The 18,019-nt window shown below is 38.9% G+C and overlaps 2 protein-coding genes across 4 annotated transcripts in view; both read left to right on the top strand.

The window, feature by feature from the left end:
* scaf8 (SR-related CTD-associated factor 8) overlaps positions 1-18,019 on the top strand; it is a 56,404-nt gene that overhangs the window by 20,208 nt on the left and 18,177 nt on the right. The gene's annotated exons all lie outside the window — the stretch shown is intronic.
* The window catches only part of tiam2a (TIAM Rac1 associated GEF 2a), a 54,845-nt gene continuing 52,923 nt past the window's right edge, over positions 16,098-18,019 (top strand). Inside the window, exon 1 of the mRNA XM_088401376.1 lies at positions 16,098-16,155. The gene's annotated coding sequence lies outside the window, so the exon portion shown is untranslated. The remainder of the gene's footprint in view (positions 16,156-18,019) is intronic.

Below are 18,019 nucleotides of genomic sequence, written 5' to 3'. Positions count from 1 at the left end.
CACACACACACACACACGTACACGCACACACAAAATGCCCTATATCTCCACACTCATCTGATTTCCAAAACTCTTGCTGTGTTGTATTCAGGTTAAAATGGCCTTTCCAATCAGACTTTGCTTTTTGGGAAATCCTGTCACGTTGCTAATTTAATGTATTAAAACACTTAATTTTGTTAAAACACATTTTTTTTCAAGTACTCCTGTTCACACGCTCTTGATCACACTGTTTTCCTAATAAGACATGCTTGCTTAAGTCACTTGCAGTTGAGATCTACCAGTCCTGCAAAACTGACACATCAAACAAAAGAGAACAAAACCTTGTGTATTTTTAACACCAAAATGTAATCTAAGGAAAGTTTCAATGATAAAATAATATGGAATGCTGTAGGCCAATTCATGTTAATTATAAACAAACAAACAAAAGCATGACGGGACAACACATAAGCGCAAAGTACATATTCACCGCCCGGCATATTACATCGCATTGTGGTAGTACACTAAAAGCACATTCATACTCAGCTGTAATTATTAAAAAAAATCAAAGCACAATCTGTGATTTAGCAGGGGTGCATGCGATAAGTCTTAGATTAGAAGTCTTAATCTTAATAAGGATAAACACTATAGAAAATGGATGGATAAACAACATAAGCAAAGCTGCAGATGCTGGCTGGCTTAATCACCGCTTCACTCAGCACAAGAGCTGAGCCAGCATTCGTTCTCCCTCTATACTTGAAATGGGCCTACATAGGATAAGAAGGAAAACACAAGGCGATTTGTTTAATAACACAGAGCGATAGAAGAAGATTTATTTCCATATAATTACTACCCGTAAAGCCACACAACATATTTTATGCTCCTAAGCAGATATGTCATCAAAAATAACAATTTATGGGTCTATCACAAAGTCTGTACGTAAATCTGTAATACCCCAAAAGACAGCTTAGCAAATATTTTCCAATGGGCAACAGATATACGAATAAATATATTACTATAGTACATATTATGAAAATGATGAAAACATGTGCTGGAGATAAAAAATGTCACTTTCAGAATCAGCACAAAAAGTTTACTTTCATCACTGATTAAAAAAATCGTAAAAATCTTGACCGTTTTTATTTTTTTACACTTTATGTCATTAGTTCAGTTAAATGTGGAAAGCATCCATCAAATGTGCAATGATGCTCCGGTGCCTTCATTAGTCTACATTACAGTCCTTAAATAAACTAGCCAATCATAACTTGGTACGTGAGCAGGTAATTGATGAGGAGCCCCGAGACTTAATTGGAGAGGGAAATGATTCACTGCATTTTCATGACAAGGTGGTGACACTAATGGTTGAGAGTCGACTGAGCGAATGAATCAAGGCAGATAGTTAGCATGGATGACGATGTGTAGTTGAGTGATTGTGTTTTAAATCGCTCTTGACTGGCGTGGGAGCGTTCTCACAGCAGAACAGTCATGGGCCTATTACATAATCTGACCGTTAGAGGTCAGTGTGGTACCGTTTAGCAGATAGAGCTATTACCTTGAAAGAGATGGCCTCTACACAAAATTCTTCAGTAGTATGATAAGGGGATAAAAAAAAAAACTGCATCACTGGAATAAATCACTCATATATTTTATCTCTTTGGGAGTTATTTGATAAATGGGATGAGCTTCTGTTGCAAGGAAATATTCCGTAACCTTCTTGTTTTGCTCGCCACAGTCTTAATTGATTCAAGCGTTCGATTAGTTGAGTAACAGCAGCCTGCCATGGTTGCAGTATATCCATATCGTCTTCATTCCTAGTCTGGGGAACAGTTGGGGACATTTGCGGGAGCATCCATCATTGTGTACACGGGAGGGAGGAATCCCCTATCTCAGCTCCAGCAATTATTCATCGCCGTGGGGGTGTTTAAAACGTCCTGCTGGTTTCAAGGAGCTTCTGCTACCATGATCAGTGTTTCCCAAGCCGTACTGAGCCAAAGCACATATTACATGACATTGGAAAAATATCACGGCACACCACTAAAATAAATATGTCACAGAAGTCGATACACAGGTTAATTACCACCTCGCAGATAAGCTTTTAATCGTTCTGTCTGTCACTATGTCCTTGGCGTAGATTGATAAACGGAGATATATTACTTATTATTAGCAGCAATTTAAGAAGTTTCACTTAATTGGTTTGAAAATTATTACAAATCAAGACTGTACGTTATTTATTCAACTGTGACAGTGACGCATGGTGAGTGACAGGACAATTAAATGATTTTCTATTAGATAGTAGAGGTTGCGCAATTGACCTGTGTAGCCCCGAAATAAAAGTGTGCCATTTTTATTTCAAAAGCGCCTTCAGAAACACTATTGTAGACTCCCAGGGGTGTCAAACTCATTCATCATGTGTCATGTCGTAGTTATGGTTTCTTTCAGAGGGCTTTTATCAAATCATATAAATGGATGCCACCCCATCATATCATTACAAATAATAAGTACACACTGCCCCATTTTTCCAGACTTACGAGAATCATTATTTTGGAAACGAAAAACACGTTTTTTTTTCAGCTGGAACGAATTAATGCCATTTTCATTCATGTCAATGGCGAAATACTGTTTGATAATGATTTGTTGCCCAGCCAATTACAGGGCATGGATAAATGAACAAAAATCACACTCACATTCACACCTAGATGTTTGTTAATATGTTGCAGCAGGAAGCTGGAGTAGCCAGATAAAAAAAAACATGCAAACCTGAGAAGAACATGCCAAAGCCACACAGAAAGGCCCAAACTAAGATTCAAACCCAGAACCTCTCAACTCGAAGATTTGCCTTCCACTAATACAACGTGCAGTCAAAATTGGAAACTTAATAATTGATTCTTTTTATGAATCCATATTGTGTTAAATACCTATTATGGGATGCCAGTCTTTACATGGCATACTAGTGTAATATAGCCAATTGAGATTGAATTTCATTGATTTTAATTGGAAAAGCCCTCGGGCATTATAGGGTACATGCAATAAGAATGTCACACTTTAGAATTCATTTACTTAGCCAGCTATTACATTTTCAGAATGTTTTCGTACCACTTACCTCCCAAATATGATCTAATTATATCCTCAACTTTCATTTGTGTCGTTCATGTAATTGTCTTTTGGGGAACATTCAAAAGGTTTTTAACACTGTGTTATGACAGCATGTGTTTGCCAAGCCACTGTGTATTTACATACCAGTGAGTGTGTTTTAATAGTAGCAGTTTAAATGCTTGTCACGAAATACCTCAGCCTCGTTCACATTACTGTTTGTGCGTTGGCAGTGCTTCAGCAGTGGTTGTCACAATGCAACTTGAATCAGTCTCACTTGTGCAAACAGGGTTGCGTACACATTTTAGGACTGCCGGCTGGTAGCTTTGTTTACATTGTTTTAAATATGTTAAAGAAAATAAATAAATAAATGGAAATTTACCAGTTAACCCATGGATAGCCTCCCCCCCTCCCCTACTTGCTCATAATAGCTGTATCAAGCAATGAGATTTGGGAAATCTGGACCTTTTTCATTTATTTTATTATTATTTTTTTATTATTATTTTATTTATATGTGTGTGTGTGTGCGTATAACAATTAAAAAAATATATATATATACATATATCGCATATATATGTAATTTATTATATTATGTTTCTTATATTATTATAATATTATTATTAATTTATTTATTTTAATTCCCATCTCAGATTCTCATAACATGCAGAGTGAGCGAGAGATCACATTGGAGTTCAAAGGTTGTGACTATTAGGAGACGTGGGAATGAGGCTTTGAACGTGCAGATGAAGTTGTTGTCAAGAAGGCAAAATGCTGATTTCCAGCGTGATTGTTATCCAGGTATCAGGGGAGCTTATTAAATGTGGAAAATGTGTGTGTTTCGTGGGGGGGGTTGAGATGCTGAGCAAGCTTCAACACAGCATATATAGTGTGTGGAAACGAATGGAGGATGGTGGGGGAGATTTGGGTCCGTGAATATACTCCCCCTCATCGCGTCACCAGGCGGATTTTTACACTCTGCTGCAAGAGGTCTGCTTCACACACCCCCTTTAATAAAGAGCAGACATTTAACGCTCGTTCCCCTCCAGTCTCCATTCATAAGTCTGTCACCGGGTTACAAAACCCTTGTAAAAAGCTGCTTGTTAAAAGTCTGACTCAGCGCTGTCTGCAGATGTGACACCTGTTTCAAAAGAACAAGCCTCATTGTTTTCCGTTAAGTGCGATGACTGCGCATCTATTTTACTCCTCCTCTCCACTTCCCTCACCATGTGAGAGCGTGGTTCAAGCTGCTAGCTGGTAATTAGCCTATTAGGCCTAGAGTCAATGTCTTTCAGTTTGTTTTAGATGCTAAGAAGGTTTTCCTTTGAGAGTCATCGGCAAATGTGCGTAATTGCGTTCAATTGAAATTATAGCGAGTTATTCCACACCTCTGCTGAAGTAAACAATAGGTTGGTCCATTTGTGGCCCGCAGGCCATACTTTGCCAACCCATGCTATACATTCGGCACATTTCTTATTGCACAGTCCCTCTGCAATTGAATAACTGCTCTGTAAGAAATATACAATACGTACACACGATACTGAGGTCATCCAAATATCTCAAACGTCAGGTGGAATCTGTGGAATAATCTTAGAAACTATTACTTTTGAGGAAACCAAAAATATGTCATGTTTGTTGAGCTGTTAATAGCATTGTCAAAGAGAGCAAGCCATTTAGGCAATTTAGATTGGTCAATCAGTTGTATTATTATTATTTTAAATTGCAGACTGACCAATAGTATAGATTCGTCCAAAAAGTTGACCAAATTTGCACATTGGTCAACATTCACATTTTATCACTAACCTCTGCTATGGTAGTCTGAATTACGGTAAATATTTGTCTTGGGGATGCTAATATCAAATATTTGTCGGAGAAAATATTCTATGGATTATCCTAATGATTAATCGAGTAATCGGGTAAATACATAATACAATAGTGTGCACATGAGGTGCGGGTGTTGTTTTATATACAGTCGGGGTCACCAAAATCACTCTACCATGTTGTGTGACTTTGCTTCAAAATGCAGGGCCTGACCTGGTGAATTACGAAGATTGGTTAGTGCTTGGCTGTTAACTGGCTAACAGTTAGCCAGTCTGCATATTGGAGCGCTGTTGTGGGCAAAACAAGCGCACATATGAATGTCTTGATAATGTTGTTCCTTTTGATTTTTTTTATTATTAGTCATAGAAAGTGGACTGGCAGCTGTGGCTGACCTAAATTAAATTCACCTAAATCAATTAAATAAGCTAACTAGCTTTACATTACAATGTGCCGTCCGTCTTTAAGCCAGTTTTGCTTTGCAGAATCCCCAACTTGGGACATTCTCTGTTTTACAGACTGTTTTCTCCTGGCTCGCCACCATTACGTGCGTTTGCAGTGAATTATTCATCTTATTTGATTAATTGTTGCAGCGCTAAATTTGTAAGCCTCTAATAAAACGATGAAAGACTGTGATCAATAAGGGTGAATAGTTCCATTACATCTGTGGTTAGCTTGCAGACTAAAAGGGGCTAAAACTAGTCATAGCTGGTTTGTGTTTGTAACCACAAAACCAGAGCATCGTAAATCGAGGTCCTTTATATAAATAAGTCAGTCGCATCTTCATTGTCTGTCATCAAATCATTGCACAAAATGTCGTACACTTTCATTTTTCGACACTTCATTTTGTTGGTGAGGGAAAAACAAGTTTTTATGTTTTGCCTGATTTGACCTCAATTCTCATCACTTACTGTTTTGGTGAATAACAGCTACAATATTTATCACTGAGTTAAAACCAATTAGCTCTGAATGATGTTAAGCAGTCTTTTAATGATGTTTTTTTCTTGCACCATTAAATCAGTCTTAAATCATGTAAATTTTTTGGATGCCACTACTGAGAGATACTTCGTTCTGTTTTTAGATTCTCATAAAAACGAAAACAGCACAAATTAAAGTGACACTGACTTTTTCTTACCCCTAAAATAGCAGCTTCTACGATTTATCATCGCCCATTCATTGAACATGTCAACGGAGGATTTTTGAAACATGGCCTTAGACGCGAGGGCAGACAGCGTTCATTTGTGAGAGGAAAGTTGTTTGTCAGTGCTAGTTCATGCATGATGGTCTTGTTAACACTTAACTCATTTGGTGTCAGCCATTTTTAGACCCTTCTTTACACGCAACTCATGCCGCACTCTAAAATCACACGATGCTGTTTTGTCCATGACCCCCAATAATCAGAAAAAACTCAAATACTAAACAAAACAAACAAACAAAACAGCTTAACACAATATTTCTTCACGGGAATACTACACAGTCTTTGCATGTATTCAACAGATAACTTTTAACTTGAATAATGGATTGAAAATAACAAATCTCTGAATTCACTTTAATATTGGTGCAAGTTCGGGTAAATATGGATGCAAGATGTGTTTTCCCTTCAAGCATTCAACCATACCAGAATGCAAATTGTAGTCTTGTCTGCCAAATCCTCATACATCATTCTGCGTGAATCAAAAAATCGCCACTTTAACATGTTTTTTTTCACTCAGTCTCAATAGAAACGCTTCCAACCACCCCCCAGACTCAAACATGGTATGGTCCAGTCAGTGTAAACCAGGAATTAACTTGCTAATAGACAAAGAAACACAGCCAGCATACCATATTTTATATTCATTTTTTTTTGTCTTTGCCACTCTAGATAATGATTTGAACATACATTCAATTTTATTGTATTTTATTATTTATTTTATTATTTATTTTAAAATAAATTTAAATTTTTGCATTTTGATTTTAGGATATTATATGCCCATGTTCCTCGAATGAAAATAAACCACTGTGGCCAAGTCTAACAGTAAATATATGTTGCAATTATGTCTTCTAAACTATTATTTATAATACATAAGTCTTTGCTGTTTTTAGTGGAGCATTTAGGTGTGAAACATGTTGATACAAATCTCATCTTCCTTCACACTTGAACACATTTAACACTGTTGCTGCTAACAAACTTCCCTCCTGCCGCTTCTCCAATCTGTGTGTGTGTTTCTGAACCGTGACGCCTGCTGGTCATTAATAAACATGCTCATAAATGTTTAATCCTCCATCAGTGAGGTGGCAGGGGGACCCTTGTGGGTGATATTGATGATGTTAAGACACACAAATGCACATATTCACATTTAACAATTAATCCACATAGCCTTCCTCATACGCAACACGATAGTACACTTTCCTAACTTTTGGGACATATTGTTCTCATACATTTGTACACTCACAAAAGCATTACCAGTTATGTTCTTTTCTCTGATTTATTGACACTTACTTAACCTTTCTATTCCATTACTTTGTGCATGTGTGAGAGAGAGGAAAGTGGAAGACTAAATTTACGGGAAGACTTTAAGTTCTATTTTAAGAGGCTCTGTATGAATATGACATTTACCTTTTAAGAATTACAGTCATTTTATGCAGAGTGCTTCCATTTGCAGGGACTAAAAACCAGGCCTCCTGGTGATTCATATTCAGTGATCCCTCACTACTTGGCGTTTCGTTTATCGCGGCTTCACTACATCGCAGATTTTTTTTCCAAATTGAAAAAAAAAATTAAAAGTCAAAATAAAACTTCTAAATTGATGAAACGTGTGTCTAACCTTTAGGACAATGTAGAATTGCTCCAAATGTTCGTTTACATTCCTTTAGAAGTCCCTTTTCGCGTGTAAGCACGATCGCGAATTAGCATTTTTCCATTAACTCGTTAGCCTGCCCAGTACTTCTTGTTGGTGACCGTACTTCGCGGATTTCACTTATCGCGGGTGGTTTTTGGAACCAATTATCCACGATAAACGAGGGATTACTGTATTGAACTTGAGAGCGAATACGGACATTTGCCATCCTGTTAAGCAGAAACACGCTTCCTGTTTCCTTGTCTTTCTGGGACCAAATCCTCTGAGTTCTCCTTAAGAGTGAAGGAAGGAAGGAAGGGACCTCACTGAGAACATTTGTGACGGGTGGCCCCAGCAGAGAGTGCAGTGTGACAGCGTCTATTGACAGCAGATGCCACTCCAGTGTGTGTGTGTGTGTGTGTGTGTGTGTGTGTGTGTGTGTGTGTGTGTGTGTGTGTGTGTGTGTGTGTGTGTGTGTGTGTGTGTGTGTGTGTGTGTGTGTGTGTGTGTGTTTGGGTGTTGAGAAGTCCGTGACCTATCGACAATGTAGAGGATATTCCCTCTGTGCTCTCTCAGTTGCACTCCAGTCTGTAAATTCCCAGCTGGTCTTGGCATTTTTCCATCTTTTCATCCATGTTGTATGCCGCTTGTCCTTGTTAGCGTTGCGACTAAGATGGAGCCTATCGGCGCTGACTTTGCTGACTTTACATAATGTTAATGTTGATATGTAATGTGAACCGCTATACGCAGAAAATTATCATAGCTGCTATGGTAATTATAAAGCTTCAAAGGGGTACTTTGACAGAGCAGCAACATGCAAGCAGAGCATATGAAGTGCTTATTTCTGGGCAACAACAAATATAACTGGTTCTTAGTAGGGGACCTTCTCTGCCTCTTCTTCTTCCTGTTAATCACTTTGCATCTCTTCAAATACAGTTGTTGTTGTCCGGCATGTTGCGGCCCAAAAATGAATCCAGACATTTTCACTTCTTTCTTTTTAATTTATCAGAGCCCTTCTGGCCTCTTCTAATGCGATGTGTAAATCACATCTTTCACACCATAGCCTCTGCAAATGAATCGACAAATGAGAAGAGGAGTAATGATGCTCCACCACACCCCTTATGTCTTCCCTATCATTACTCTCCTCTCAGTCTTCTTGGAATTTTTTCGTTCCATATTATCTTCAAACGGCCACATTTAATACTCAATTACAGCTAATAATGACCTGAATATATTTATTTAAATGTGCATTTAAAATTTGATAGCAACTAGGGGTCTCACATAAGGATTCACTCAAGCTAAAAATGCAATTTTGAGTTAGTGGCAACAGCAAAATTGGAAGAGATTTGGCAAACCTTTCAAGGGTGCAACCAATATACTCAACTCTGCTACTCATCCCATAAATGCATCATCCTTACAAATTTGGGACCATTTAAAAATCTACTTTACAAGCTTTTCAGTGGTACAAAACTTATTGCCAAGAAGCATTGTTACAACAAAGAAATCATCTCCCAATATTTTCTTCAGACTTCTTTGTGGTATGTTTACAAACTAACTACACAGACGGTATTAATTACCATATTGTGGACACATTTTAAACCAATACCACTCTTTGAGTGTTATGACCATAAAATCTGCTAGCATGCTAAAAACATAACCAAAAACGTCTCTCTTGTGGTCAGTGTGGCACTCATCATACTCCAGAAATCAGAGGCCTAACACAATTCCACAGCCCAAATGGAGAGAGTGGATTACGACTACCACAAAGTGCTTCTAGGACACACACATACACACACACACACGCACGCACACACCCTCACTCAGCTACAAAAGGACTGCAGTGGTGCCCAAAACCAGCAGGTTCCCCCTTGTGATGAAATGCACCAGAAAGGTGTTTATTTCAGCCTCTCTCAAGGACATGGAAGCTCAATGCCATAAAGCACTGTGCTCTGTAAAGTTTGCATGAATTTAATTTCTACCCAGCTCAAATCACAATATGCAATAACATGTCTATTATACACAACATGATGCATTGTTGCATCATAGTGTGTAAACAAACCAGACAGTCTAGACATATTTATTCTGGAGGAGTGGAGGGGTATAATCTTTCTAAAAGATCTTTACCATCCATCCATTATCTGAACCTAAGATACCAGATACAAAGACATGGCCTTCCTGTTAGTGGCTGATTATTTAGTGCCGTGGAGTTCAATGCTGCGTGTTTCCAGTTAAGCGGATTTTAACAAGGTAATTTTAACTGCCCTCTCAACATGGGTGTGAATGTGTTTCGCCATGGGAAGCGAGAAGGTCAAGCGTATGGGAAGCTCGCTCGAAAGGGTCACCGTGCATTTTGTGCATTCTCGTACGATTAAATAAAGATCTTCTTGGCACATATGTTTTTCAAAAATTATGATTCAGCAAGACAAAAAGTTTATTTTTTCTTATTCTTGAACTTTCACTTCCAAGTTGTTTACAGTCCACAGTGTTAGCCTTGTTACCGGTTGCTTTATTCAATTACTAAACATAAGCAGTTTAAGTGACTGATTACATTTGACTCATTGGAATCAGATTATGCCATTTTCTTTACTGAACTTCACATTGTCATGTGTTCCTTTGTTGCCTTGTCGTATCTTATTCTCAGTACACTCAATTTTAGACGGCAGTAATTCAATCGAGTGACCTCGTTTTTGGAAGCGGCAATGTTTATTATGCCACACCAACATTTTCAAAGAGACAAACTGAAAGAACAACACACAACAATACTGAAAATAAATGTAACCTGAGTGAGAAGACCTTTCACAACAAACAATGATCAAACTTTATTTTGGGACGATAGTAAATAATCTGATCTGCTTGTATTAGTTTGTTTCCTAGGGACTTTGCAGAACGACACAACAGATTTTGCTACTTCACACAGCAGATGGTCATGTATAACTAAGAATATACAGTAAAACTGGGAGGATTTGTGTGATCTCATAAAAGGTGTGAGAGTGTGTGAGAAATATCAACACATGCATGCAACGACTTCAACAAAAATTTATTTAGTTTCAGACACTACAATTGACATTGTAGAACAGCACTGGAGACAAATAGAGTCTTGGACCACCGTTAATAGTTTTAGCACTGCCACATAAACGGTAATTGCAATGTCATTCAGTAGCAACTGACAAATAAATAACACACAGAGCATCGTCCCTCACTGACAAATGCTAGCCAGGCAGTTAGAGGCAGATCCCAAACGATGAGCCGTGAATCCATCACACATTTTCTCATGCCAATTAATCCACACCAAGACGCTTGACAGCCGGCATGGCTCTATCAATCACTGGGTCCATCAGCTATCACAGATAACAGTCACTTTCTATTTTACTGGAAATTTTGTTTTTATTTTCATTTGATGACATATTACAATTATTTTTTTTAACACGATCGGTACCCTTCCCACATATTTTTTTCTCATTTCATGTTATCCCCTGAGCAAACAAAATAAATTTGTGTCATCTACAAACCTTTTATATATATATTGAAGACAATGCAAATATTTAAGTGAATTACAAATACCATATTTTCCGCACTATAAGGCGCACCTAAAAACCTCCAATTTTCTCAAAAGTGCGCCTTACAATCAGGTGCGCCTTATATATGGGCCAATATTGAGCCACTACAGGAGGCGTGTCCAAAGTCCGGCCCGCGGGCCAAATGTATATATCTTATATATGGACAAAGTTTTAAAATGGGCCATTCATTGAAGGTGCGCCTTATAATCCGGTGCACCTTATATATGGACAACGTTTTAAAATGGGCCATTCATTGAAGGTGCGCCTTATAATCCGGTGCACCTTATATATGGACAACGTTTTAAAATGGGCCGTTCATTGAAGCTGCGCCTTATAATCCGGTGCGCCTTATAGTGCGGAAAATACTGTAACCTCGGTCCCAATACCAAACCTTGTGGAATACCACAGGTAGTCCACAGATTGACAGATGAGTTAAATATGTGGAGGTATAAATGTTGAGGAGAAATGAGACGATCCCTCTTGTCTCGAGTTGAGGTCAGCATTGCCACTAGTCAAACTCCACACAGTGTTAATGATGCACAGCTTCCTCCTCCTCAAAGTGGCATATCGTGGAGCATAATTTTTCGAAGCTGTGCAAGGGTTTTCCTTCATGGCCTTGCTGAACTACCACACCCGAGTTCTTGCCACACCAACTGCCAAAGCTGCTTCTGCTTGGCCAGCTGGTACCCATCAGCTACCACCAGAGTCTCACAAAAAGGCCCAATAGGATTCTCTCTTCAACTTGATGGCATTCTCACCGTCTGTGATTGCTTTCTATGCATTCGGCCGACCCACTTGGCTCTTCCCACAGGTGGTGTGAGCCAATGGGAAGGGGAACCCACACTGCCTCTTCGGGCTTTGCCTGGGGTGCAGCTAAGGCCACCAAGTAGTGCTCATTAACAATCCCCACCTCTGGACCTGTCTGGCTCCAGACGACTTGTTTTTGGCTGGGAGAAAACAGCTTCCTTTTCTTTGGTCTCACACCTGGGACCTGTTTGCCATAGATGACCTTGCCAGGGACATAAAGGCTCAGACAACTTAGCTCCCCGGATCATCACACAAACCCCTTAGGGAGGGGTGTCAAACTCATTTTTTTCGTGGGCTGCTTTGTAGTCATAGCTTCTTTCAGAGGGCCATTATGACTGTCAACCCAAATAAATGTATGAGCACCTCATACTATATACAGTAAGAGCTACAAAACAATCTGACAAATAACTTGTTTTCAAATCAGACGAGTAAAAACTGATCAAATATTTAAAAAAAAAGATATTAAAAGTGAAGACAATTTGCAATTCTAGTAATGACACGAATTTGATGCACAATTTGTCTTCGCTGGCCACATAAAATGATGTGGCGGGCCGTATCTGGGCCCCCGGGCCTTGAGTTTGACACCTGTGCCCTAAGGTGACATCTTAGGGAGAAGTAATGAGGCTACACTCTGTAGAAAATGGATAGAATTTAATGACAAATTTACTTGATAAACTTAAACTTTTTTTAGAGAAAAAACATACATATAACAGTCTTTCTCTCTCACGCGCACGTACACACGCACGCGCACACCCATTAGCACCTTGACTCATTCTTCCTTCCCTCAAAGGAGTTCTCAACACCCACCTACTGTCTTCAGGCTTTCCAACTTTGTTCTGCCCATACGAGCACTGTAATAGGGTAATAATAGTGTGCAGGCATGTGTGTGAATTGGGTAGATGGTAAGTGATTTTCCTCACCCTTATTGCTATTGTAGACTGAGATTATTTGGATGGAATGAGAAGTCTGTCCTTTCCATGTATGTACTTTATGGCTCGCTGTGATAGAAATGTCTGAGACAGTAGGTCAGAAATCTCTTAGGGAGTAATTTTGTAGCGGGCACAAACACAAGGAAGCCGATGTGATAGTTTGTGTGATTGCAATCAGACACACCTAGCAACAATTCTTTCAACGTGTCTAGATGAAGCAGACAACATGAAAGAGGCAATTGCAGCAGCTCACAGTAACGACAAAAGAAGTTACACAGGAAAGGTGACGGAAGGGCGGTGTAAAGATAAGGCCAGAAGAAAAAAAAACAAAGGCTTTTAATTGAACATGACAGTTTTGATCTAAATGATGCAGTAAGCAGCTTCCCAAGGTCCTTACTAATGAGAAATCAATGACAATGTGTGTGACCTAAGAACCTCTTGCACCATTGTTAGTTAAGGCAGACTCTTAGCACCTGATTGAGCTTCACTTACAATTTACGTATGGGTAACGGTATTACGACAAACGTCCCAATCAATAAATGGTTCAATAATGGGATGGGATGGATCTCCTTCGCAATGTAATTTATGTATCTTTTCAATTATATTTTTAATTACTTTTAAATTCACATATATGTGGACATTCAAATATTCAAAAATTAAGAGACAGAAGGTCAACAAGGCCTGAACCTATAATTGACTGGTTATGCACATTAGATATGACTTTTCAGTGGCCTGTCTACAGGAATTATTTGGAAAATAAAGTATATACTAAACATTGATGCATTTCCTATACTGATTATCATTATAAAGGTCGACTTTGGGTGATAGGCCTAACATGCATGTTTTGTCAGCGTTTGAGGTTTTTGTGGTCGACTGTGGAGGACCCAAGTGCAGGGGAGGAGGGAGTAATTAACAATAAGTATTTCTTTTAAAAAATATTAAAACAAAATCCCCCAAGATTTGAAGTAACAAAACAAAACTGAATTGATTGATGCACATACATGGCAACCTTTTTGAAACCGATTCAGTTACTGGTTCCGTCACTGTTTTCCATACTAAAAGCAGATGTTTACAAATGTCTTATTTTGATCAAACATATTCACACGTGTTTCATGCAGTACTACAGAAATCAGAGAATAATTACTGTTGAGAGGCTGAAAAATTGAGGATTTTAACCATTTTAAGTTGACAATGGCTCTAAATGATTACTTGTTACAATAGTTGTCGATTCATTTGATAATTGAGTAGTTGTCGATTACGCTTTAACACCTCTTCTACAACTGTGCAGTACTACTAAAAAGACCAATCTACAATTGAGAACAGATTTGCTTTTATTTCACTTTATCTCCATTTGCAATGACACACTTTTGCTTGTAGCCTTTTAAACGGCCAGAGATACTTAATTAGATACCGTGTTGATTGTTAAAAATAAATGCTTGGCTAACCAGAGTTGCTAAGCAGAGCGGAAGAGTGATGAGAGGATAGAAAGCTGCACAGCCGTGCTTTATCGACCTACGATGACTTGCAGTGATAAGCATGGACGCTCGGCCTCCCAGCGGAGCCCCAGTAAATTTATTCATATTTATAGTCTGATTGGGTCTAGCAAGCCTGTCCAAAAAGCAACATTAGCCAACACTGAGTTTTTGGTACCAATTTCTAGCTATATGACGAACGCTACCAAAAGGTCGGAGGAATTTTTGTTTCTTCATGCGGTCAAGGGAAAATGAAAGAAGAATGCTTCTTGCACATTTGTCGCATGAATAACAATGCATTCTGTCAACGCCCGCATGCTGATTGATTGTCTGAGGAGACCAAACCTGTTCTTTATCAGCTCATTGATCCATGTGACAGACAAATCCTTTTACTTAGTCAGAACTTGACAGCAGGAGATCTCATATGTGCAATTAAAACAGAAATGTTAATCACTTAACATTGAAACAGGAGAGCATCATAGTTTTAACAAACATGCTCATATAAATAACAATTTATAAATGTGCATCACATGTACATTAGCATCGTATTTTATCCCTCATGTTGGTGTTTTAGCCAGCTTAGAAGAACCAATTATAACTGGGATGTCACACAAACTATTAAAAAGGTGTGAACTGAAGTCAAAAACAAAAATAGTGGAGGGTAATATTTGTTTGTTCATCTCTTTGTTAGTGAGCAGGTGACTTCCTGGTTCACGGAGGATGACGAACAGATGGGAGGGGCATTTACGATGCTCATGAGGGGACTTGGTAATACTCAATTGTATTGATGGCAAATGTCAAAAAAGGTCACCAAAGATTGTGGGGAACGGATGGCCAGTATAATTCATGGAGTTTGACAGTTACAATCACTGTGAGTCCTTGTAAAAAAAATAAAATAGACAAAAATAATGTAATGAAATAAATAGATTTTTCCTTCAAGCAGCATTCATTTAGGTGAACTTGGTAATGTTGTACATGTCACACTAGTTAGCCAGCATGGTGAGGATGAACGGTTCGGATAATGGATGGATGGAATCGATGCTTTTTCTCTCCAGAATCGTGGAGGGACTAACAAAAATAGGAATACATTTATCAAACTTTACAATCGTGCTCCTTTCCCTTATCAGTACCTCTTGAAGGACATAGGGCGTCGAAGGTTCTCTTTAATTGTTTTTACAAAAGGCATTTAGACTCTTTCACTCCTATTACTCCTGTGCATATAAAAACAAAATAACAAAATTATAATTAATTTTCAAATTTTAATGTGACAGAAAACAGATGCTTTTCAACCGATCTGTGTCTTTCTACTGTAGAAAGTCGGCTGTCTTCATGAGTGCTGTACATTAAGTCATTAATGTGAATGTAAATAACGCCTTGAATTCGTGAAGACGTTCACGCGTGTATTTGTGAATATGAAAAAGGTAGGAAACGGTAGCAAGCTGGGCCTTGCCCCCCCTCTCTCTTTATGCTGTCCGAGGGAAGGAGGAGTCCCCCCCCTGGCCCCCCCGCAACAATGTCTGGGAGGAGTCGGCTTGTTCTCCGCGCTCTCCGTCCTGCTTGGAAACAACACGACTCGTGAAAGTAACATATCGACCAAGCACGCTTCTTTTTTATTGCGTCGAAATACAACCCAATTCTGCTTTGACGCTGTGCGGAGATTTACAGTATGTTTGAGCGGAGGAAACACTAAACGGTGAGTGTGCAACTTTATTTTAGTTTCACGTGCGCTTTGTTCGGTTCCGTTGAACAAACATATCGTCTCACACGGCAAATCTATTAATGCAATTCCAATCTTCCGCTAATGGGGAGTGTTTTTTTACCCTCCTTATTAAACTACCTTGTTGCTCGACAAAACGCGATGATTAACCATGTTTGACCAACAAGTGTTTCAGTGCATCGTTCGACGCAACTAAACGAAACTTTTATTTATACTCGCTTTAACTTTGGCTGTGCTTACAATTTCTGCACGCATGGATGCAATCTAGTCATTGAAATATGAATTGCATTTTGCAAAAAAAATCTTAATATTGTAATGGGTCATAAAATGTGTAGTGTGTCATGGTGACGGGTCTAAATTTTTGGTTACAAATCTTTTCTGTGTGCAGATTTTTTTTTCGTGCTTGCGTGGCACACCCCCCTAAGAAAAAAAAAGCTTGAAATTCTAAATTTCCATAAACGTTTACGAGTGCAGAATAATTATTTCTAAATAAATATGCCCTGTGAGTGACTGCAGACCAATTCAGGGTGTTCCCCGTCTTCCCCCCAAATTCATTTTAGAGAGACTGACGCACAACCGTGGCAAAAATAAGGGATAAGCATTATAGAAAATGAATGGATAAATGTAATATGTATTATTGCATTCTAATATTAGCTCAGGAGATCATACCCGTTAAGCTCACAGTGATGTCACACTCTTACTGTTTTATTTATGGGCCCATTGCACTCAATCACAGGACATGACCACTAGTTGTATTAGAATGCAATTTGGTTGCTCTCTATTGTTGTTTGGCCGTGTGCTGCTTGCAAAGGGCTCTCGGGGATCATGCAGAGCCAACAAAAGGGCATCCCCCCCCCAAGTGAGTGGCCTGACAAGAGCAAAGAAAGCCAGCCTTTTGGCAATTTTGGCCCTTTTCCCCTTGGCAACCCACAACTGTGTCACTTGTACCTTTTGAACCACACATGGCTTAGAGGATAGTTGGGAGTAATTTCTGGAAAGGTTCTGCTTGGCCACCATCCATGTGCTGATTCACTCTTTTGGGATATTTATGTCCTAATTAGCATCATTAGTGATCGCTTTATGAGGCATTGAAATTGTGGGAATTCAGTTTACCTCATTTGCACTGGAATTGGACTGAAGCAGCACGAGCGCCAGAGTAAGATACTAAACAATGTCTGTTAGCAAGAGACCAGCCTCGTTGGTTCTGCCTGGTTAATGGACCATAAAGAACTCGTAATCAACTTCCATAATTGTTGTATTTCTCGTGTGTATGTGTGTGCTCTCTTTTTTAACTGTGGAAACTAAACTTGGTGGCTTAGAAGTTGTGGCACCGTTTTTGTATTTTTTTGTCCTTGCCATTCACATTTTTGAGGTGAGGAAATGTTATCCACCACACAGAACATGATGTTTGTTATTTCAGTTTTTTTCGTGTGTGTGATGGCAATTGAGTGTGAGCCGTAATTTCCTTCTAGCATGTGATGCTTCTGGTTGTTCTCTTTTGTGACAGGAGGAGGTCCACTGTCAAATATGTTGACTCGTGACAAAAAAAAAATCAGGCATGTAATGTCAGCCATCTTCCTTGGTGGGTGGTCACAGACGTTTAAAGCAGTGAGCTCATTCCCACATAAACTTCTCCCATGCAAATCATTCTTGTTGTTGATGTCAGTTCATTTAGTGTGAATTATGCATGGTCGTGCAGGCTAATGGATGATGGAAAATAACTTTTCTTCTCTTTTGATGGTCTGTGTAGCCAGCAGGATTTTTTTTTTTTTGTTCCAACGCTTCTGCAGTCTATTAGGAAGTTTGAACCGCTGTTAATTCTGAAGTCGCCAATGTTTCA

The sequence above is a fragment of the Syngnathus floridae genome, chromosome 16, assembly GCF_059516105.1.
Source record: "Syngnathus floridae isolate MCC-2025c chromosome 16, RoL_Sflo_1.0, whole genome shotgun sequence".
Classification (NCBI taxonomy): domain Eukaryota; kingdom Metazoa; phylum Chordata; class Actinopteri; order Syngnathiformes; family Syngnathidae; genus Syngnathus; species Syngnathus floridae.
This window is presented reverse-complemented; position numbering and strand designations above follow the sequence as displayed.